The following is a 21,983-nucleotide window of genomic DNA, read 5'->3' on the forward strand; positions in this document are numbered from 1 at the left end:
GCATCCATTAGATCTGTAAGCATAGCTATGGGGGCATTTTCTTTCTTTAAAAATTTTTTATGTGTGTGGATATTTTGTTTGCATGTATGTCTGTGCATCTCATGCACACAATTCCTGCAGAGGCCAGAAGAGGCTGTTGGGTCCTCTGGAACTTGAGTGACAGGTGGCTGTAAGCATGTGGGTGCTGGGAATAAAATCTGGGTCCTCTGGAGGAGAAGCCAGTGCTTTTAACTTCAGAGTTACTGCTCCAGCCCCCTGGGGGGTGGCTCTTGATTGCTAATTGATGGAGAAGGGCCAAGCCCACGGTGGGAGGTGCTACCCATTGACAGGTGGTCTTCAATTGTAAAAGAACTTAAAGGAAACCAGTAAGCAGCATTCCTCCATGGTCTCTGTCTCCAGACCACTGCTTGCGTTCCTGTTGTAATGATATGCTACATATAAGTGCAAGTCAAATAAACCCTTTTCTCACTTAGGTTATTGTGTGTCACAGTGTTTATTACAGCAACAAAACCAAAACTGGGTCAGTGGTCAAGAATCACAGTTCTGGGGCTGGAGAGATGGCTCAGCGGTTAAGAGCACTGACTGCTCTTCCAGAGGTCATGAGTTCAATTCCCAGCAACCACATGGTGGCTCACAACCATCTATAATGCAATCTGATGCCCTCTTCTGGCTTTCAGGGGTACAAGCAGGCAGAGCAATGTATACATAATAAATAAATAAATAAATAAATCTTTTTTTTAAAAAAAAGAATCACAGTTCTATTCTTATTCAATATTCACCTTTCTAAAGATTATGCCTTCTGATTTAATGCTGGATATTTGCTTTTAAACAGTGATGTGGCTTCAATCACTTAAAGGCATTTGATTTTTTTTTCTCCAAGTAAGCAATGGATGAACATAGACACTAACAGACATGTTGGCACACCCAATAATGTATAGAAATTAACACTGTGAGAGAATATGACCAATATAACCTAAGACAGAATGCTTTATGTTAAAGAGGACATGTCATCTAACAGGAGAAGAAATACAGATCCTGCAGAACTTCTTGTAAGACATTATTTTTAACATTAAGATTTTTATAAAGTTTAGGTTGCAATTATAAACTTGTAGAATTCTTATAAAGAAGAATAAATAAAATGTCACTTTCCTATTAAATTACATCATGTGGGAGGTGGAGAGACAGGCTTGTGGTTAAGAGCCCTGGCTGCTCTTCCAGAGTACCTGGGTTCAGTTCCCAGTACCCAGATGGCAGTTCACAATCCCTGGTATAACTCCAGTTCCAGGGGATCCAACACCCTCTTCTAGTCTCAGCAGGAATTGTATGCATGAGATGCACAGGCACATGCAGACAAAATATCCATACACTTAAAATATTTTTAAAGAAGGAAAATGCCCCTACAGCTATGCCCACAGATCAGATGGATGCAATTGCTCAGTTGATAATTCCAGGTCTTTCTAGTTTGTGACAAAATGACAAATAAACACCCGTATACATAAAAATAAATAAATATTTACTTATTTAAAATTATACTACATTGTCATTTTCTGCCACAAATGGCAACTTTTTAAAAAATTTATAACTAAAGACATCTTAAGGTTTCACCACACCTAGGAGCTAAGCTGTTTCACATAAATATTCCTGTAAGAATACAATTTGTAGTTCTGAAAACTACTAATTATCTCTGCAAACCAAGTCCTTTGTGGAACTAGAGCCTTTACTATCAATTTTAAAAGTTCTAGCTACATAACCTGTCATGGCAAATATTGTTTAGCATTATGATAAAACATCATTCAGGCAATTCTACAATCCTTATGTGCTGATGTTCATGTTCATCTCCAGATTTGCATCAACATCATAAAATAAGAATTATTATTGTATTTATGTTTTGTTTCAAATACAGGAAGGCAGGATTATGCTCTATAGAGACTATCAATATTTAAAAGTTATTAGTTCCTGCATTGCTACATTCAACCTCTTGATAATGTTTAGTGACCTTTCCCAGCTCTTTGCAGGTCTACTCCATTTGCCCTTCCCACTAAACCCAAAAAGACAAAGTTGAACTCATTAAATATTCTGGAAAATGTGGTCTTCCACTGGAGTATAGTTTTTTATCAGGGCCTAGCCTCAGAGCAAACTGTCTCCCCTCTCTTAGCAGTTAACAATTACCAATATTGCCACAGCTAGGTTTGGAAGTGTGTGTCAAACTGTCCTCTCCATAGTGGGATTTTATCTGGCTTGGGCTTGCATAGATTTTATGCAGGTTGTTACAACTGTGGTGAGTACATATGTACAGCTGCCCTGCTGTGTCCAGAAGACAATGTTTCTTTATAGTCATCCACCATCGTTGGCTCTTAGACTCTTTCCACCCCATTTTCCCATTTTCTAAAATAATCTCTGAGACTTGGAAGTGTGTGTGTGTGTGTGTGTGTGTGTGTGTGTGTGTGTGTGTGTGTGTATGATGTTCCCTTTAGGATTGAACATTCTGACTTCTCCTTATTCTTTGTGCTTTGCCTAATTGTGGACTTTAATCTGTTAATCACTACCTATTGCAAAAGAAGATTCTCTGAAGGTTGGGGGCTGCATTGATCTATGTGTACAATTTCAAGTCAGCAAGAGTCAATTTACTACTATATCTATTTAGCAGAGTAATAATACTAGTTTCTGCCTTAGGCCCTCTGTCCTATTTAGCTGTAGGTCCTTGACCCAGTGATGGTGCCAGGGATGGGTTTCATTTTGAGGAGTGAGACTTTAATCTAATCAGAAAGTCGTTGGTTACTCCCATGATGGTTGTGCTGTTATTGTACTAGTTGCCCTGTCTTTCCGGGCCAGTCATTATTGTAGTTCACAGGGTTCATAGATGGCTATAACTGATCATTACTTTTTTCTCTATTGGAATGCATAACACCCTACAGAACAATGAGCAATAGCCAATGGGATTGAAGCTTACAGGTCAGTACCAGCTTGATTTCCCCATTTTTATTACTCAAATATGCCATGTCTTCAATAATAGGGTTTTATTGTCAAGTTTTGGAGGAAAACCAAGAGGATTAGCCATATCTGTAACCTTTATGGACCCAACGGTCCTCACTATTCTACAGAATCCATCAACCATTTTTGTGTTCCACTCAAGTATGCAACTTCAAAAGATAGTGCTTAGCTGAACTGCATTCTTATTATTTTGAGTTCATCTAGTTGTGTAAGGCACTGAGGCATTTTAATGACTTGTTGTTTGATAGGGAATATCTACACACTCCAGGCTGCCTTTGAACTCATTCTGCAGCCTAGAGTAGCCTTGAATGTACAGTCCAATTGCCTCAGCCTCCCAAGTCAGGGATAGTAGATGTGCACAGTCAAGGCGAATCATTGTGTTCTTCTGAGAAGATATATCTATCCTTTAACCATAGGACTTTTGTCTGTTTGAGACATGAAGAGATTATTAGTATTTATTGTTTCTCCTGCTCTTAAGGTACACTTTTGGTTGATTAGGTAACATAGTCATGATACTGGGATGCTGTCCAGAGAGGGAATATCCTACATTGTGGCTTTAATAGAGAACACTTTTAAAACATATTTTTATTGATTCTTTAGGAATTTCACATCATGCACCTTGATCACACTAATTTCCCAGTCCTTCCACGTCCATCCCCACCCTTATGACCGCCCCCCTGCCAAATAAACAAAACAGAAAAAAACAATTTGTGTTATCTATATATTCACTGAGCATGGTTAAACTCTTGGTGGCCTGCCTCTTTAATAGAACTGAGTTCTTTCTCTCCCTTACCCATGCCAGAAGTTATCAGTTGTGGAGATGTACATTTCAGCATCTCTATCACACTTTTTAAGAGGTCTCTTCAATGACTTCCTGTTTAAGCTGCTACTTTTTTATGGGGCGGGGCTGGGATAGGGGTGGGGGCTGTCACAGAAGCCTTCCATGTCCCTCTTTCTCAACTGTGCATTTGCAGTCATTGATACCACTGAAAAAGTAGCTTTCTTGCTCTTCATAGTCAACAGGAGCATGGATCATGGGCTTCCACAAGGTTTATGGAGACAGCAAGCACAGACCACAAACACAGTTGCAGTAGGACCATGAACCTAGACAAGGAGGCAGCCTGGATCATGGACATCACCATGTCCTCAGGTGGCAGCATAGGCCACTCACATCAGTATGGACCCCAGTGGTAGTACAGCCAAGAGACATCAATACAGATTCAGGTGACAACCCAGACCATGGACATCCTTATGACCTTTGCTGTTAACACAGGCCAGGGACATCAACACAGACCCTTGATGCAGTAGGACCTTGGACCCAGACATGTCCCTAAGTGGCAACACAGACCCCAGCCATCATCCTGGCAGCAAAGGCAACTCAGATCAGTAAGGTCCCTGGCAGCAGCGCAACGTCAAACTCACCAATATCTACTTGCCTCTGCCTGCCAAGTGCTGGCATTAAAGGTGTGTGCCACCATGTCTGGCTAAAGAAGGAAATTTTAATAGAAATTATCAATTGAAAAACTATGTCCCAGGCATGAAATAAAATGATGCAAATGTGTTAACTCATTTAACCACCAGAACTTTGAGAAGATAATGTTCCTGTTTCCTTATAGACAGTATAGATAATAAGGCTGATATTTAAGGAGGCATGATCTTGGTTAGGTCAGAGAAGGAAAATGACAGAATGGCATAGAATCATGAACTTTGTTCAACTGAGCTGCACCTAACAGTGCACTGATATGCATCTGATGTTGACTCTGTTGTAAGCAGAGAAGATGGTCAGAGAAGAAAGATGGACATGAGGCAGGGACAAGCTTGGTGCTGTGGGAATACAGCAGAGACCATAAGGGCAGTTCATAGGTACACCATCCTTCAACTTCAGGGCTTGTACTTTCCATTATAAAGATGCATAGGCACCTCACTTATATTTGGGGTGTTGAGGGTGGAGCTTGATAACTTGGAGACCTGAGTGTTGCCCTGCACCAAAATGTGAGCCAGTAAGTTGGAGATGTGCATGGGCTGCCGTAGTATATACCCTTCCTGGGTTCAGACCGTAAAACTGGCTCCACTGAAAGTTGACCTTGCAGGGCTATTTCTCGTTGTCCAAGCAAGCGCAATTTGAAAGAATTCACAGAAGCTTATTTCTAATTTAGCTACGCTGGCATGCTACAGTTTCACCACACAAAGGTTAAGCAATAGCTAGGGCCACACCTTTAATAAGTGATAGGACCAGGAGTTATACCAAGCTCTACCTCATACCAGGCCTGGGTTATAATTAACCACAGTCCAAAGGGCTTTATTGCCTTCTAATTCATAGGTCAAGAGAATTAGTAATTCATTCATTAGCAACAGTTTGATAATATTCTTATTATTGGATATTAGATAAGAAAAAAAAAAAACCCCTACCCCTTCCATTTTGTTTTGAGAGAAAATTTTAGAAAAGGAAGAAAAGGACAGAATCAGTACAGAAGCTTCTTGGAGGAGGATAAGGAGGAGGGACAGGCAGTTATGAGGAGACAGCTTTGTCCATGCTGTTGTGTGTACGATGATGAACCATGTGCCAACCTTGCTTTTACTTGCTTCTGCTCAGGACAGGAGTTCATTTCAGAAGCAAAGGGATGTTTGTGCTTAGCTCCATTTGGGCCTCATCTTTGGGTATTGACTCTGCTCTTCTGTAGTGGCTCACTGCAAATTAAGAATTAATTTATTTGTTCATCCTAAAGCTGGAGCTTGTTATAACCCATTTGGAATTCTACAGAAAACAACCCAGACTGCGGATTCTAAACAATAGAAATTTATCTCTTGCTGTTCTGGAGGCTTGAGAGCAGTGTGCTGGTAGATTTAATAACTAATGAAAGGCCATTTCTAGGTTCGTACAAGGTATGTTCTGACTGAGTCTTAGTCGGTAGAAGGAGCTAGATATCTGTTTGAGATTCCACTTACATATGTATTTTCTGTGTCTTGAGATTGAGACTAGGGGCCTTGTTCATCAAAGGCAAGTGGACTACCACCAAGCTACAAGCCCCAGCCTGACAGTCCCTGTAATAAGTGCACTACATCCATAGAGTGCTCTGATGACCCAATTACCTTTCAAAGTCCTCTCCTAATATTATCATGTGGTTTTAGTATTTCAACATGTGAGTTTTGTGAATATAAATAATCTTATACTAGAGCCCTAAAGCTTGGGATGCATACATTGTGGCAGTTCTTAGGGAGGTCAGCACTTTGTTCATGCCAGTATTTTTTTTGTATGTGCGTGTGTGAAAATAATAAACCACAGCCTCTGGAGTACATTCTTCCTGAAGCGTTACAGCTGTGTGGGAGTCTCAGCAACTACATTATTATTCAGCAGAGACACTGAATGAATGCATAAGAAATGTGACACTTATTTGCATCAATTATTTGCATTAGAAGTGAGACTGTTTTAAAAATTATGACCATTATATAGTGACCTCTTTTAAGCATTTTGTAACTTTTAGCTTATATAGCAACAATTAAATAGATTGAGTTTTAATTCTCAGTGCTTTGAGATACAAGAGGAATGTCTTATGCAGCAAAGCCTCAGACCATTTCTTTTATTGTTCTTATTTATTGTTGAAACATGCTTCATTGATTAACCCCGTTTCTCTCCTAACACAACTTAATGTGATCTTGTCTCGCTAATGGTTTTCACTAGGATTCATCACTTGTTTCCCATCTAAAGAATGGGGTTGGTATTTCCAATTATTGTCTTATCGTAAAGGTATATGCTAAATTTTAGGAAGAAAGTAATTTAGATACAATAATAAAATCTCCATAAGAGTTATGTAGCAAATATAGTTATATGCCATTTGAATATCTACTGTTTTCTGGCACTGGTCAGTTAGAAATTAAATGGCACTTTAGTTTGGCCTGTTGTGATCACAATGGCCGCTCCCACTAGGGATGTACAGTGAGCTAAGATCTGAGGGCTGTATAGTATCACAGAGCTGTGCTGACTATGGCTCTCATTGCCTCATCAATACATTGAAACTACTGACATTTTCTCCATGTCTCAATAGTTTTATGATTTTATAGTTCTCACATTATGTACTTCTGATAGAAGGCATTTCATTCATTTAAAAGAAAAAAAAAAAAAAAACAACAACAAAGATACATACAGAATAAGCCCCCCCAAAAGCATTAGAAAGGAGACTATATCCAAAGAGAGACAACCCAGCTAAGACTTGTCACCTTGGCAAGATACCTAGTCTGAAAATAATTTGTAGTTATATACATTTTAAAACATTTTTATTTTTTACATATATATTTCTATTATTACACATATAATAAACAATAAACTACCTATAGCAAGAAGAAGTATAAGAAACTGAAACTGCAAGCTTCTTGGATGCTCCATAGGCCCTCTTTAGATGGAAGGGATCTGCCTATCTGCTGTGTGACCCAACTGGGCTAGGCTGGCAAACAGCTGGGGGTGGGGCTGAGAGTGATTAGAACCCAGAGGTGCTTGGGTGCCCCACACTTTTTCAGGAGGCAGCTAATGTGGATTATGCCTCATGCTGTGACTCAGCTCTGCCCCACACTCCTCATCCCAGATATGGCAAGCAGTAGATGGTGAGAGCCCAAAGCTGCACGGATATCCCACAGTCCTTCCTAAGATGGCAGCTAAAGTGGGCTGTCCCCTGAGAGTTTTCTGTGGGTTAGCTCAGTGGTCAGGGGTTGGACCCAGCCATGCTCCACACAGTGTGGCTCCCTCTCACCTGGGAACCAGCAGCACTGGTGTTTTGTAGCTCTCAGTTTGATGTTTAGGCCGCTGTGCAGTTCTGATTGTCCTGCTAATCAGATGCAATGTATGTTTGGCACCACTATCTTGGATCTCCCTCTGTTTACCTAGTTATATAAATTTTTTTGTGGTTTTAATGCCAAAATAAAATTTAGTCAGAATGGTGGTGCATAGCTCTGCCTGATAGTATTAAGAAGTACATTTTGGACATAGAGAGAAGCCTGAGGATGATAAATTTGGGATTTTTTTTGCTATCACAAGGTATATATTTTAAAAAAAGGTTCCTTCTATTTCCCCATTCTCCCTTGCTTCTCTCACCTAGATTCCCAAAAGGAAGTCTTCCTCTCTGTTCCACTTTCCTGGTAAGTGAAGACTTTCATGGGACATGCCCCTTGGGCTAGTATCCAGATATAAGTGAGTATATACCATTTGACTCTTTCTGCTTCTGGGTTAGCTCACTCATTATGATCATTTCTAGTTCAATCCATTTGTCCACAAATTTTGGGAATTCCTTGTTTTTAAAAGCAGAGTAGTATTCCATAGTGTAAATGTGCCACAGTTTTTTTTTTAATCCATTCTTCTACTGAGGGACACTTAGGCTGTTTCCATGTTCTGGCTATTATAAATAAAGCTGCTATGAACATGGTTGAGCAAATGTTCTTGTGTGCTGGCACATCTTCTGGGTATATTCCAAGGAATGGAATAGCTGGGCCTTGAGGAAGCCTTAGTCCTAGTTTTCTGAGATAGTGCCAGATGATATCCAAAATGGTTGTACTAGTTTGCATTCTCACCTACAATTAGGACATTATGATAGGCAGATCTGGGCTCAGGGGTTCTGCTCAAACTATGGCACCAGCCAAGGACAATACGTGCAGTAAACTTTGAACCCCTACCCAGATCTAGCCAATGGATAGGACATTCTCCACGGTGGAGTGCAGAGTGGAGACTGACTTTCACACGAACTCTGGTGCCCCATATTTGACCACATCCCCTGGATGGGGAGGCCTGGTGGCACTCAGAGGAAGGATAGCAGGCTATCAAGAAGAGACTTGATACCCTATGAGCATATACAGGGGGAGGAGGTCCCCCTCAGTCACAGTTATAGGGGAAGGGAGTAAGGGGAAAATGGGAGGGAGGGAGGAATGGGAGGATGTAAGGGATGGGATAACAATTGAGATGTAATATGAATAAATTAATAAAATATATTAAAAAATAAAAAACAGTTTATGTACGTACATATACTTTTGTTTTGTTTTTTTTTTGAGACAGAGTCTCTCTGTGTTAGCTTTGGCTGTTGTGGACTTGCTTTGTAGACCAGGCTGGCCACATATACATTCTTAAATGCATAAATGCAATATGAACAGTCTGTATAATGTCATTTGTATGTTTGTTTTGTAACAACAATCAATGAAAAGAGAGACCATGAATTTGAAAGAGAGTAAGGACCAGTTTATAGGAAGGTTTGAATGGAGGAAAGGGAAAGGGAGAAGTGATATATTTATATTACAGTATCAGAAAGTCAAAACAAATAACTAAGAGAAAACAGTTTAAAGCTCTTCTACATTATTTTGAGATGACCATTAATTCTGGGGCAGAATCATTACTTGTTTGGAACTAGCTGAATGACGTCATGTTTATTTCAAGATCTTGATCTGGTGTTCAGGCTGGGTTTGTGAATACAGCATCATTTTTTTTTTTTTTTAGTCATAGAAAGGCTGATTGTTCCTTGAACCATGTGCTTTGAGATGTCTCACCAAAGTAGTGTGAGGAAACCAGTCTGTAAATTGCTGCCTCACTTCTTCTGAACCATGGGAGCTAGAATGAGAGAGAAGGCTGTGAAGGAAGGAAGCTGAGGCCTGGCCTCAGATGCACTTCCCACATGAAGTTCAAGGTCTGGAAGACATATGGGGCAACCAGCACAAATAACTGGGGTTACAGATCTGGAAGAGCTACCTGTCCAAATACAGGGATTCCCTATAGACTTTGTTAATCTATCTTTCCTCATAGCCCTCACCACCACATTTTTAGCAGGGTTTGAGTTGTTGTTTGTTGTCTTTTTTAAAAAATACAACCTCCCCCCAAAAAATCCCAACCCACAAAAATATGACTCCCAAGCACGTGTGTGCTCACATGCATGCACACACACACACACACACACACACACACACACATACAAAACAAACAAGCAAAAAGAGCAATAAGGGAAAACAAAAAGCTCAAACAAAGCAAAATAGAACAAAAAGTCCACAAAAATAATGTTGTTTTGTGTTGGCCAATGGCTCTTGGACTTGGGGCCTGCCCTGAAGTACAGTTAATAAATTCAACGAGAGTCTGCTGGTGCAAACTGATTTCTTCCTTGGCCAGGGAGTATCAATTGTGATAGCTTCTTTGGTATGCGTAGGACTCAGTGTTCACTTCCTCTTCTCAGTGCTGGGACCCCATCAGGCTTGAACCTGCCCTGGCTTTCTGCATGTTGCCCCAGTCTCCTTGAGTTTATATGAGCATCAGTCCTCTTGTGTTTAGAAGACACTGTTTCTTGGAGTCATCCATCACCCCTGGCTCTTACAATCTTTTGTTTTCTCTTCTGAGCCTTGAGGAAGCAGGGGTGATGATGGAATTCCAGTTAGGACTAAGTGCTCTGAACTTTCTCAATGCCATTCGATATTTCCCACTTGTGGATCTCCATGTTAATTCCCTTCTACTGTAAGAAGAAGCTTCTCTGATGTGGATTGAGCAGGCCATTGATCATTTTGTTGCTAGGCTCCTTTAGTAAAATAATGGTAGCATATTTTCCTTTAGGCTCCTGACCTATCTAGTCTCAGGTTCCTGGCCACTTTAACAGTGTCAGATATGAGTTCCTTTATGTACAGTGCCTTAAATCCTATTAGAAAGTGGTGGATTACTCCCATAACACTTATGCCTCTATTGCACTAGAATATTTCGCAGGCAGGTCACTGTTGTAGGTTGCAGGTTTATACCTGAGTAATATTAATGATTAACTTTATTTTGTACAGAATTGAAAAAACTGCATAGTAAGGACTGAGCCACAAAATATATACAAGTCTTTTGCCTTAGTTTGTCCAATCATCTGTGTGTCTTATGGAAAGCACAGGGGCTACATGTGGAGTTTGGGTCAGTATAATTTTAGAAGCTTTTTTTCTTGAAATATGAGCCTAGGGTGTTGACTTTTGACAGGGCTCTAGTACAACTTAGCTTCTTTTAGTAAATATAATACTAGTTAAAACATAATGACCTGTGCATGGCTAATACAACCGTAAATTTCTTGTACTTATTTTAAAAAACATTTCATTTATTGTTTGTTTATTTAATGTGAGTAGGTGCTTGCCTGATATATATCTGGTACTTATAGAGGTCCGGAGAAGGCATTTGCTTCCCTAGAGCTGTAATTGCAGGTAATTATGAGCTGTCATGTGGGTTCTGGGAACCAAACCCAGATTTTCTGCAAGAGCAGCAAGTGCTGTTAATTACTGAACCATCTCTCTAGTCTCTCCTGTGTCTTTTGACTAGCAATAAATTTTATTGTTAAATTAGAAACTTAAGGATAAAATTAAGATGAAAATTATTATGAAAAATGCTTTGATTATTATCAGTCAACTAAGTGGTAAGCACATTTACTCTCTGGGTGTTTATGTAAGTATCTGAAGAGATTTATCTGTTGGTAAGAATCATGTCTTTTCTCTGAGCAAATATACTCAAAGCAATTAATCACAGCCTAGTGTGTGCAGCTCAAAATGTTACTTTCTCTTTACTGCTTGCAAGACTGTATGTTATATTGGGGAGTTATACATAGTATAAGATTGGAAGGTTGGAAGTAAGTGTAAGAGCAATAAGTCATAAGGAAAATGAACTTCCGTACAACAAAGGGTTACAAAGGAAGCAACCATTCACTTAGTACCCGAGGGGATTCTACAAAAATTCCTCTGATTCATCCTTAATAATTTTCATAGGGGAAGGTAGATTTTACTGTTTCTATGAGCCACAGAAGTTGTGAGGTAATGCCTGGCAATTAGCATAAGGTTGAAGCCAAATAGCTGGAAAAACATGTTCCAGGACACTGCAGATCAAATCATATTTCTATAAAAAGAATCTGCTGGATGTGCCACTGATGGAACATCAAGCATAAAAGGATAGTTTAATGGATTTCAGTCATTGTCTAAACACAGAATCCCTCAGCCACGGTGATGTGCACTGCTCATAACACGCTGTGAACCCGGTAGGAGGAAGTAGAACGCAAGTGTCACATAAGATGTTTTCCCTTTTCTGAGATTTGAGTTGCAGTATTTGACTTTTGAGAATGACTGTAAAGGAGTGGCTGCTTAGAGCACGTCTATGGAGGATGTAGACAGTGGCGCTGCAGAAGGGCTCCAGAGACAGGGCGCGCCTTGTGAAGCTATTGAACGCCTTGCATTGGTTGCCACTTAAAGGCTGCAGGAAGCTGAAGCGGTGACTCAGTGGTTATAAAAGCACCTGGGTTTGGTTCCCAGAACCTACATGGTGAGCCACCCATTCATAACTCCAGTCCCAAGAATTCCAGGCCCCCTTTGACTTTTGAGGGCATCAGGCATGCATGTAGTACACATATGTACATTCCGGCAACACACTAACATAAGGTAAAATAATCTAAAAAGAATAAAAGTCAGTTGAAACATGACCTAATCGAGAGGATTTTTTGTATATATTTGTATTAGGGTTTGCTTTGGGGAGTATTTTAAGTCAGCAGTCATACCCTGAAATTTAAATTATGCTAATGGCCCAGCTGTTTCTTAAACTATTTAAAGGCAATCATTCTTTGAAAATATTGAAGGCCTGGGTGTGGTGGTGCAGTGGCAGGTGTGAGTTCGAGGCCAGGCTGGTCTACAAAGTGAGTCCAGGACAGCCAAAGCTACACAGAGAAGCCTGCCTTGAAAAAACCCAAACCAAACTGAACGAAAAGAAAAGAAAAGAAAACAAAACAAAACAGCAACAACAAAAAGAAAATATTGAAGAAATGATACACAAAAATTTAAACAATATTCATTAAGGTGGATGATCATGAAGATTAGGCAGGGAGTCATGTTACAAAAACTATCCTCAGTAGCATCCTTCCTCAGTAGCATCCTTCCTCAGTAGCATCCTTCCTCAGTAGCATCCTTCCTCAGTAGCATTCTCAGTAGCATCCTTCCTCAGTAGCATCCTTCCTCAGTAGCATCCTTCCTCAGTAGCATTCTCAGTAGCATCCTTCCTCAGTAGCATCCTTCCTCAGTAGCATCCTTCCTCAGTAGCATCCTTCCTCAGTAGCATTCTCAGTAGCATTCTGATACACCACACTAACACACCGAAAAGTTAGAGGGAAACTATTTCATTTATATCATTACAAGAACATAAATTTAGAAATAGCTTTTAGGAATATTCAGAAACTTGAAAAATGAAATTATAAAACTCAACCCTGCATGGTGGACCATGCCTGTAACCCCAGCACTTGAGGATGGGGTAGGGAGGTAGAGGCAGGGGGATCTCTGTGAGTTCAAGGTCAGCATGGCCTACAAAACCAACTCCAGGTCAGCCAAGTCTACACAGATAAATCCTGTCTCAAAAAAACAAAAGAAAAAAAAAACACAAACAACAACAACAAAATCCAAAGCAACCTCTGCATGGTAGTATCATGGAAAGAATTGAGCAAACAGAAGTACCTTGAAAAATAAGATTGTTTTAAGAAGTCAGTTCTATTTAGGTTTGTTCTATCTGCATTATGACATCAATAAAAAAGTAAACTCCATTTCTAGTGAATATGGCAAAGCATTCTAAATTCCACTTAGAAGAACTTACCTTGTACAAGAGCAGCTGGAAAAAGATAAAAAACAAAAATATTAAGACGAGACATTATCTTAGCAGATGTGAAGCTGTGTTATAAAGCTGATTAAATAAAAAAACAGATGATGCTGAGTCAGGGGTTTCGAGCCTCAGACTCAATTGTGTTCAGAAATTTCACTCAGGAAAAAGTTGTCTTTTGGATCAATGGCATTTAAAAAAAAAGTATGTTTATTACATACATGAAACAATATCCACTGTGTGATCATTTGAGAGGAAACGGCATTCTTATAATGTTCTTTATGTTTACTTACTTACATTTACTTTTAATTTAAAATTTTATATAGTGTACATTTTTGTGTATAAGCATAAATATTTTTGGGGGGTGGTGGTCGTGAAAACTTGCTGGCTCAGAGAGGCACAGAAAGCATCCAGCTGACCTTCCTACTCAGCTCATGTCCCAGAAGGAAAAAGCCAAAAGCCAAAAGCTCAGCTGACGCCCAGGGGGAAAAAGCCAAAAGCTAAAGGGCAAAAAAAGAGCTCTTTCTTCTTCTCCACTCTGTCTTAAATACCCTTTAACTCAGTGCTCCGCCTTTCTACTTAATCCCGTTTGCTGGCTCCTTGCTCCACTTCTTGACCTAGGGTTAACCTTATTAACTCCTGTATACAGAAAGCTCTTGGATTAAAGGTGCGTGTTAGAGCCGATCACACCAAACAAGAAACAAGTTCTTACAGTTTACAATCTCAGGGTTCACAATGGCATCAAATATCCTTCAACATGCCCTCCTTTTTGTCTAAATAAAAGACTCTTCTCTAATGTCAATAAACTATACACTATTTGGTAAAAGAAATATATTCATAATGTCCAGTCTATTTGTATTTGGTAACCTTGGAAAAAGTATTCCACCATCTATCCTGCCTTGGTGAGTCCAAAGTTCTTTACCTAAGTCACTTTGTATCATAAGTAAGCAAAAATATTTATTTAATATTGTTTAAGTTTTTCAAAGTAGATTTTAATTACAGCGTTTCCCCTCTTCCCTCTCAAAACTCCCTCCAACCCTCCTCATGCACCCTGTCTTGCTATCTCTGAAATACACGATGTCCATGCCTTTAATTCTTATATATTTTTATAAACACATAAATGCAACTTGTATAAGTAACTTGTAACGTTACTTGTATTTGTCTAATTTCTGGTACGACCACTTAGTACTGGATAGCCAGTTGGGGTGGATGCTCCCTGGCATTTCTCCCACTCTCAGCATTTCTTAGTTGCTTGTAGTTCTTTATCCAGGGTTGAGGCCTCATAAGCACTCTCCCTTCCACGTTAGCATGTCTATCGATGTTGTCCTTGTTCATATCCTGTATCGGCAGCCATGTCGGTGAGACTTCATGGGGCAGCTTCTCTGACATTTCTAGGAGACAATCTCACAGCAAATTTCCTGGTCTTCTTACATGCACCCCGCCCCCTCCTGCTATAACCCCTGAGCGTGAGGTACAGGGGTTGAGTTGTGAGTATCAGATCAGAAATTACTTTTAGGGAAAGGAGTACTAGGAAAATGTCTTTGTGAGTTCATTCAGGCAGGCTCTTAAGTAACATGAATATCAATTCATGTTTAATTAATTAATCACATGTATATGAGAAGTCATCACAGATTTGTGGTAAAGTTAGTTCTTTCTGCATAATAGTTTGTGTGTTTTTTCTTTTCTTTTTTTAGTGATTGTGTACCTTGACTAAAGCTTTCACCATTTCGAGATTTGTTATCTTTTTGTTTTTGTCAACTTAAATCACTTTGTAGTAAATCTATATTTGTAATATATTATATACATAATATATTCTATGTTTTTATATGAAATATGGACATTGTGGGGATAATTTATTACAGCTGTAGTACAAAGTGGCTCTCACATTTATGAAAGGAGGAATATGGCATAGAAAGAGTCACACACATGCTGGGCAAAGAGGACAATTGCGTGCCCATATTCCTTTCCTGTGGGAAGGATAAAGATGTGCTATTTCATTAAAGCATGTTACGCAGAAGGGAGAGGCCTCATAGCTCTTTCACACCTGTGTAATTGCTGAGACCGAGGTAAACCAACAGGAACAGACTTGAACCATTGGCAGAAAGAAGTACAAGTGATGTCGAAATGAACTATCTTGTGATGGTTAACTGCCCTTCATCTCAGTTGTATACACTTTGCTATTTATGGCTGTATAAAACTCAATTGTGTACATATACCAAATTTTCTGTACCCATTCACAGGCTGATGGACACCAGGGCTGATTCCATAACTTAACTATTACGAAGAGGACTGAAATAAACATCATCAGTATATTAGGTAGTCTATCTCTGCTTCATCCCCACTGGCATTTGCTATGGCAAGAAGAACAGTAACACAATCAGGTTTACATAGATGTTACATTCTTAGTGTTTTGGCTATTTGTATTTGACAGCTTTGAAGAAGACATCTTTCCTATCTTGGTGCATAAAAAACTCAGGTGACAGCACATGCTGGCGAGGATGTGGAGAAAGGGGAACACTCTTCCATTGCTGGTGGGAGTTCAAACTTGTACAACCACTTTGGAAATCAAGCTATTTGTTTTCTTAATGATAGCCCTTCTGTCTGAGAACTAAATGGTACAAAACTTGCATTTTACTGACAGTTAAAAATGTTGAACTTTTTTTTTTCATGTTTATTGGCTATTTGTACTTCATCTTTTGAGAATGGTCTGTTTATGTCCTTAACACATTAACTTGACTGGATATTTGGTTTCTTGGTTTCGTTTTGAGTTTTTTTTAAAAACTCTAGCTATTAGTCCTCTGGCAGATGTATGTATAGTTGGCAACGCTTTGTCTCCCAATTTGTAAGCTGTCCTGAACTATTGTTTGCAGATAACCCTTGCTTGCACCTTAGTTTGCAGTATTTTCCCCATGTTTTATTTTAGCAGTTAGAGTTTCATGTTTTGCTGGTTAGTTTTAACAGCCAATGTGACAAACCCTAGAAGCACCTGAGAATAGAGGAATTATCTAGATCAGGCTGGCCTGTGGGCATGTCTGTTGGATACTGTCTTGATCGTTTTTATTTTTAATATATTTTATTAATTTATTCATATTATATCTCGATTGTTATCCCATCCCTTGTATCCTCCCAAGCAAGTAAGTAGGAACCATGCATATAGTCTCTCTCTGTCTACTGTTGACTGGGGATGTGGTGCTGTGGGTGCTCTTGACATCACTGAAATAATGGACTACAACCTGGAATTGTAAGGCAGACAAACCCTTCCTCCCCTGTGCTGCTTTTTAGGATTTTATCATAACAGCAGATATGAATCCAGGACACATGCTTATCTTTGTGCTGGTTTTTATACACAGTGAGTGATATGGATCTAGCGTCATACTTCAACATAGAATATCAATTTAGAAATGGCTGTGATTGGGCTGGAGAGATGGCTCAGTGGTTAAGATCACCGCCTGCTCTTCCAAAGGTCCTGAGTTCAATTCCCAGCAACCACATGGTGGCTCACAACCATCTATAATGTAACCTAATGCCCTCTTCTGGCCTGCGGGTGTACAAGCAGACAACACTGTATACATAATAATAAATAAATCTTTAAAAAAAAAAAGAAATGGCTGTCATTTCTTCAATATATGTTTTTTGACTTACTCATAAAAACCAGGTGGCTATTCACTGCCTGAGTTTATTTTTGTAGCTGCTATTCTATTCCTTGATCTGCTTGCCTGTTTTGGTGTCAGTATGTATTGAAATAAAAATTTTCATTACTTCAAGGATTGCCCATTTTGCTTAGGATAACTTCTGCTGTTCTAAGTCTTTTGTGCTTCTGTATAAATTTTAGATTATATTTTTGTAGTTCTGTGGAGAATATCATTGGAATTTTGTTGAAAACTTTATCAACTATTCAGAGATTTTTTTTCCACTTATATAGATGTTTTCCCAAAATTAATTCTGCCAATCTATGACTGTGAGTGGTCTTTCTATATACTTATATCTTTTTTAATTTTTTCTTCATTGTTTTCAAAATTCCATTGCAATGGTACTTTACTTCCTTGGTTAGGTTTATTTCAAGATACTTTATCTTATTTTGAAGGTGTTGTAAGTAGGATTATTTCCAGGACTCTGGTCTCAGCATGTATATTATTGGTATTAAGAAGGCTCCTGCTTTTGTATCCTGTTACTTTATTGTTAGTGTGATAAGATGAAATTTTTTGATATAATCATTAGAATCTTTTAAATGTGGAATCATGTCATGTGCAAGTAGAGGTAATTAAAAAATCTTTCTTTCCAACTTGTATCATCTTTATTTTATTCTTTCATCTTAGCTAAGACTTTAGGCAATAAAATTATAAAGATGAAGAAAGAAGACACTCCTGGTTGCTGTGGGAATGCTTTAATTTCTCCCCATTAAGCATAGTGTTTGTTCCAAGTTTTGCATATGTAGCCTCATTAGGTTGAGGTATGTCCCTTCTGTTCTTGCTCTCATCAGGGCTTTTATTATGAAGAGATGTCAGACTTTGTCATAGGACTTTACTGCATCTAATGACAGAATTATACGATTTCTGATTTTGAATGTGCTCATTTGAAATATTTCATTTATATATTTACACAAATTGATCCATCTTTGTATGTATGGAAGGCAGCCAACTTGATTAGAGTAAATAAGCTGTGTTGTTGAATTGGGTTTGCTAGTAGCATGTATGTATGTATGTATGTATGTATGTATGTATGTATGTTATTTTTGAGACAAAGGCTCTCTATGTAACCCTTACTAGCCTGGAATCTCTATATAGACCATGATAGTCTTAAACTTACAAAGATCCACATGCTTTGCCTCTCAAATATTGTGACTAGAGGCATGCACCACCATGACTGGCTACCAGAATTTTAAAAATTAACCTATTTTATGTATATTGGTGTTTTTGCCTCTGTTATGCCTCTACACCATGTGTATTCTGGTGCCTGTGGAGGCCTGAAAAGGCTGTTAGATAAATAGTTGTAAGCCACTATGTGGGTGCTGGGACTCAAACTCAGGTTCTCTGGAAGTGCAGCTAATATAAGGGCCATTCCTTACTCACTGAGTCATCCATCCAGCCCCATACCAGTATTTTTAAAAATAAATTGGTGTGTTTATTTTTATTAGGGAGTAAGGGTTACTAGTTTAATTTTTTGCTGTGTGGGTATTGTGTTTTTGTTTTGGTATCAGAGTAGTACTATACTCATACAATGAATTAGCTTTCTATTATACAGTTCATGGGACACAGGCATTAAATATTTTATAAAGCTCTTTTCAAATTCATCTGTGAATCCATCTGAGCTGGGGCTATTTTAATTGGGAGACTTTTGTTTTGTTTTTGCTTTTGGAGACAGGGTTTCTCTGTGTAACAGGGCTCTGGCTGTCCTGGACTCACTTTGTAGACCAGGCTGGCCTCAAACTCACAGAAATCTGCGTGCCTCTGCCTCCTAAGTGCTGGGATGAAAAGCATATGGCACTATGCCCTGCAAGTTGGTGGGCTTTTTAATCACTTCAATATGGTTGTATGTTTTAGATCTATTTGTTCATTTCTTTTTGGTTTAATTTTGGTAGGTCATATACATCTAGAATTTTATCCATTTCTTCTAGATTTTTTATTTACTAGAATATAGGTTTTCAGATGATTCCTTAGTAATCTGAAGTTCATGGGTTTTCCCTTTTCATGCCTAATTTCACTAATTCAGGTCTTCTCTATGTTTTACTCAATTTACCTAAGGGTTTGAAATTTTGTCTGTCATTGCACAGACCCTACTATTTGAGTCAATGATTCTTTGTGTTGTTCTTTGAATTTTCCCTTTCATTGATTTGGGCCCTGATCTTTCTATCTCCTGATTTGGGATTGGGCATGTTCTTTGTTCCTAGAAGACTGAGATATAGTATTGAATTTTTCATTTGGCATCTGTCTAATTATTTAAAAGTGCATATATTTTAACATATTATCTATCTATCTATCTATCTATCTATCTATCTATCTATCTATCATCTATGTAATCTGTTAAGTCTATTAGATTTATAATGCCACTCTGATATTTCTCTGTTGATTTTTGGTCTAGAAGATCTATGTCTTGATAAAAATGGGCTATTCAAGTCACCCACTATTACAGTGTTGAAGTCAGTGTGTAATTTTACACATAGTAATGCTTTTACCTGTCTATTTTGTAATGAAATTTGCTTTACTGATGTTCCCTTAGTCATTATGAATTAATAGCCTTTGTATTTTCTGACTGATTTTGGTTTGAAGTCTAATTTTTCCAGATACTAATATAGCTACACCTTGATTGCTGTTGTTGCTGTCTTGTTTTTTTCTACTTTCATTTCCTTGGAGTGCCTTTTTCTATCTATGGCTATTTTGTCCTTACGAATGAGCTGTGGTTTTGTATGTCACAAATACATGGGTTCTACTATCTGTGCCATTTGATTGAGGGTACTAGGGCCATTTTAACATTCAGAATTATTATTGATGGTTATTAATTCCTGATATTTTTGCTGTTTTTATAGTGTTTGATATTTCTCTAATCCTAATTTGCATATAGGGTATTATGATACAGTTTATTCTTTCCTATAGCCTCATGGGTGTATTTATTTCCCTTTTCAGTATGTGGGTATTTTTCTACAGTGCTGGCATAGTGGTCATAAATTCCTTTAGTTTTTGTTTATCACAGGGTTTTTCTTTCTCTTTCAATTATGATGGATCATTTTGGTATATATAGCAATCCGGTTTGGCAGTTACCGTGTTTCAAAGCTTGAAATACATCACTCCATGCTTTTCTTTGAGAGTTTCTGTTGAGAAATCTGCTATGATCTAGTGGGCTTGCTTTCATGCAACTTGATAATATTATCCTGTGACTTCCAAGGTTCTCTCTTTGCTCAGTATCTTTCCCCCTGTGCTTATCTGTTTGGCATTCTAAATGCTTCCAGTATCTGCACAGCCATCTCTTTATCTAGATATGGATTTTTTTGCTGTTTTTATTGAATATACTTTTTTATCTTATACTTTTTCTCCCTTTCTATGCCCATGATCCACATACTTAGTCTTTTTTTTTTTTTTAAAGATTTATTTATTTATTATGCATACAGTGTTCTGCCTGCATGTACACCTTCAGGCCAGAAGAGGGCATCACATCACATCACATTATAGATAGCTGTGAGCCACCATGTGGTCGCTGGGGATTGAACTTGGGACCTTTGGAAGAGCAGGTGGTGCTCTTACCCACTGAGCCATCTCTCCAGCCCCATACTTGGTCTTATAATGGCGTCTTGTAAATCTTGTATGTTTTATTTATACTTTATCATTATTGTGTCTTTGTTGTGTGAGCATTTTAATTCACATAGATTTGTCTTCAGGCCCTGACATCCCACCTTCTTGCAGATTCCCCTTATTTCCACTGAGATTTGTACCTGATGGAGTGAGGTTTGCATTCTTATTCTTTCAGGATTTCTATGTGTGTGGTTTTTTTGTTTGTTTTTTGTTTTGGTTTTTGGTTTTTGAAGACAGGGTTTCTCTGTGTAGCCTTGGCTGTCCTGGACTCACTTTGTAGACCAGGCTGGCCTCGAACTCACAGCGATCTGCCTGCCTCTGCCTCCCGAGTGCTGGGATTAAAGGCGTGCGCCACCACGCCTGGCTATTTCTATGTGTTGATTTGCTCCCTTTCACATATTGTGTTGACATCTTTATCTCATCCAGCTGCTTGTTTTTCTAGTGACTTTATTCAGGAGGTTAGTTGTATAATTTTGAGTTAGATGAAATCTCTTATGCTAATTCTTTTTAGTTCTTTACTTGTTGTCTCGTCCAGGTCTTCATGGAACCCAATCTTATAGAAGTAGTAATTTTCCAGGAGGGGTAGTGCCTTGAGTTTTATGTTTCTTCTACTGAGATTTTTATATCCTGGATTAGGTTATAGGGTGGGTTTTATATTTGAGTGCTTTTCTTTTTCTAGTTAAAGTTTTACTCAGTGTTCTACTGGGACTAGTTAGTAATAGGGATGAGGTGTTACTATTCCCCCTGGACTTAGAGCATATGTAGGTCAGTATGTATATTTTAGATCATGTGGTCAGGGCACTGCACACAATTCAGCACCATTCTGAGAATGGAATATTAACTGAAGAGGCAAACCCAACTGAGGATAGTTCCATCCCATACTTTGTGGATTGCATCTCTGTCAAGTTTTCCTGATCATGTCATAGTCAGAGGCTCATTGGGAATGGGATGATAACCTAGTCTCAAAGTCAAATATTTTCAGATTTCTTGGGATAAAGGCATTTCTCTCCCAGGAAGCTTAAAGAGTATTTCATACATCAGGAGAAACATATTCACAGCAGAAGGATACCACTTGATATTTGCTCCTCAGTGGATTAAGTGGCCACCTCTGAGGA

The 21,983-nt window shown here is 38.6% G+C and overlaps 1 long non-coding RNA gene across 2 annotated transcripts in view; it reads right to left on the reverse strand.

The window, feature by feature from the left end:
• LOC127206306 (uncharacterized) overlaps positions 1-21,983 on the reverse strand; it is a 79,281-nt gene that overhangs the window by 43,299 nt on the left and 13,999 nt on the right. The window contains exons 2-3 of one of the 2 annotated variants that reach the window (XR_007832787.1): positions 7,734-7,863; positions 5,607-5,679 (exon numbers count right to left, since the gene is read on the reverse strand). This is a non-coding gene — a long non-coding RNA (uncharacterized LOC127206306). Of the gene's footprint in view, positions 1-5,606; positions 5,680-7,733; positions 7,864-21,983 lie in introns of those variants that run through there. The other variant, XR_007832788.1, reaches the window with a different exon arrangement.

The sequence above is a fragment of the Acomys russatus genome, chromosome 23, assembly GCF_903995435.1.
Source record: "Acomys russatus chromosome 23, mAcoRus1.1, whole genome shotgun sequence".
NCBI classification, from domain to species: Eukaryota; Metazoa; Chordata; class Mammalia; order Rodentia; family Muridae; genus Acomys; species Acomys russatus.